This window comes from Pogona vitticeps, chromosome 4 (genome assembly GCF_051106095.1).
Source record: "Pogona vitticeps strain Pit_001003342236 chromosome 4, PviZW2.1, whole genome shotgun sequence".
In the NCBI taxonomy this organism is placed as follows: Eukaryota; Metazoa; Chordata; class Lepidosauria; order Squamata; family Agamidae; genus Pogona; species Pogona vitticeps.
This window is the reverse complement of record NC_135786.1, coordinates 174,358,943-174,361,777: the sequence shown is the minus strand read 5'-3', so window position 1 is coordinate 174,361,777 and position 2,835 is coordinate 174,358,943. Positions and strand designations below refer to the sequence as shown.

The window sequence follows — 2,835 nt, the reverse complement described above, 5'->3', positions numbered from 1 at the left end:
ACTGCTGGACAGCTGCTAATGGCAGAATAGCGGACCTCAGTCCTTCATCTTTCCATTCATTTGCACAGACATGTAGGGTCTAAACAACTGAAGGTATAATGCAAGTAAAAGTATAGTTCCACATTGCAAGTGGTTCCTAGCACACTTCATTGTAATGAGGCCTGTTGATGTGCTTTCATTGCTTCCCTCCACCAAATATATAAATGTACTCAAGCATTGAATGGATAAAGATGAAAGAATAGACCTATGGAGAAAAGAGAAAGAAACTCAGCCACAACTGGAATTGTCAAGCACGTAACATTAGAGTCTTTGCAAAGACGTTCAAGATCTAAATATTTTTAATAAAATATTTTCCCTAAATCATGTTGTCATTTCTTCTAGAATCCTGTATCCCAATCATCACATCATCATAAACTGCAGTTCTTTTGTAGACAAATGGAGGACTTTGTGGGCAAGGAACTTTGCCACACAGAGCCTCTTTGCCCAACCCACCTGGAATAGCCCAAGACATGCTATTCATGTTGCAACAATCTGGGAGGGGAGGGGGAAGGAGTGTCTTATTTAACAGGCGTCCTCTTGTAATCGGCCTCTTTTGAAGCTTGCAACTGGAGAGGAGAGGCTGTGTGCTTGCGCCTTCCTCTGTGACACAGTTGCCTTTTTTTTCTTAGTGGCCCTCTATGGACTTTGGGGGGTTGCATTGCCTCTTTTGGGACTGGGGCTGTGCAGCCCTGTTCTGATCAGGAGGTGTAGCCAGAGCTCACCATGCCTTTGGGGGACAGGCCACAGAAGAGCAGGTGGTTTAGGGGACATTCCAACTCATTCTTGGCAGGAGAGATACCACTGTTGTAAGAGTGGTTTTCCTGGGGTAAGGCCTATCTATTGCATTCTGGATGTGCTGACCCCTGTAATTTTCGCAAAGGTGGGGAAATCAACTGCCTAAGTGGGGGACTATGTTTGTGGTTTCCCCTGTTCTTTCTAGAATTACTCTTTGGTCCTTGGCTATTTTCACTGCCTGCTACCATAGGCCTGTTAGCCTTGCTGGTTTTCCAGGTGGGCTGCAGGAAGCAGATCCTGGAAAGGCAGCAGTGCAGAATGGTGGGGTCTAAACAGCAAGCAGTCTCTGGTGCTAGTTCAGAGGCCTCCTAGCATGGCAGTAGGGGGTTTCTGGGTGGTGGTGGTGGTTGAACCCCTTTTTTCTGTATTCATTCCATAAGACGCATATACTTTCTCCCCCACTATTTAGGGGGGGGGGAAGTGCGTCTTATGGAGCAAAAAATACGGTATACAACTAGTAGTAACAACTTCAATGGATTATATTTACTGAGAATCATGATTTTTATCAATGGAAATCAATGTTATTTCTGGCACAATCAGTGCTAGCAATAGCTCCAGAGCTAAACAAACCAAAGTTGACAAAAAAAAAAACATTATTTCTAATGCAAAATGAGTAGAAGTCACTGCATATCATGTGTTCAGTACAAGAGTTTCAAAACTTTTACTCTTATGTGAAAGCAATAATGTTAGATATTTTACTCTTCAAGTATGAACAACAATAAGCCAGCTTACTAATTACCTTTCGCCAATGTATTTCCACAAGCAAATCCACCATACTTATATAACCTCGAGCCCTACTCTTTTAAAAAACAGTGGTGTGCCGTTGCAGCCTATTGTAAGCTTTATTTAGGGTTCTTCAGCTGAAATCCAGACTCCTATTCAAAGGCAGAGATCATGGTTCGCATTTAAGAATCCTGGAAACAAATGGTTCAGAAAAGCATAGCCTGTAACTTCAAAACTCTCTCTTTTTTGTAGCTGAATATCCCGCTGGGCTCAAGCAAAATCATAACTTATGCTCAGCTCAACAAATGACACTTCAAAGTTGTTCTTTCAGCTATTGTATAAATATCCTAGGTTCCTTAAGGGAAGAGAAGATGGCAAAGATAAAAGCTCAACATGTGGTCTTCAGAAGACGTACTACATTTCTGATTGCTATTAACTTTTTAGTTTCTTTACTTCTTCCTTTTGGTGTATCACTAGGTATCTCTCCTGCCAACAGCAACAACCAACATCAGTGAAGTTTTCAGTACCTTGACTTTTCCAAAACAAAGCAGACCAGCTTCATCTGTTTAGGCCTCGAAGCGAAGAACAGCAGCTACTCTCTTGTTTCTCTCTCCAGATCTTCCCTTTAATGTAATAACTCTCCAAATAAAACAAAAGTTTCTATTGCATTCATACATCTCGGAAAATATCTGTTGCAGATTTTTTTTTTGAATTTTTTGTTTAATTCCTCTAGCTATGCAGCAGAAGTGCAGGGATTCACAGAGGAAAATAGTTTCCCAGAGTAGTCCACCCCTATTTCTCATTAACCGGCACTTACTGTCTCAGTAACTCCCTCTGAGACATTAGAATGAGAACGAATAAAACAAATAAAAGGTTTCATTACTTACAATTGTAAACAGATCAACAGGAAACTAAAAATGAACTGACATCAACAGACAGAGAGGACAAAGGTCTCCTTTAAGGAATGATTGGTTAGTGCTGGATAGATTGACAGTCACACTAGCCTAGAAAGATATCTCCAAGCCAAACCTACTAAAGGCAGCATGCAATGTTGCAGAAACTCCAACAATATCTACTTTTTGGGGCCTGATTCAGAGTTGATCTGAGCTCATCCTCAGTGCATTAAAAAAGTTACAATTTAGTCCCAGTTTGGACTAAGATTGACACCATTATTATGCCCCCCAAAGGATACAAATGAAAGTTCTGTCATGTCCACCAGTCAAAAAAGAAATGTTAAACCAAATGCATTTTAAAAATATTTGAAGTATTTATATGCTG

General features: G+C 40.7%; 1 pseudogene; it reads left to right on the top strand.

Annotated features, from left to right (window-relative positions):
• The first annotated feature begins 814 nt into the window (after nt 1-814).
• On the top strand, nt 815-969 carry LOC140707177 (U1 spliceosomal RNA; annotated as a pseudogene).
• The last annotated feature ends 1,866 nt before the right edge of the window (nt 970-2,835 follow it).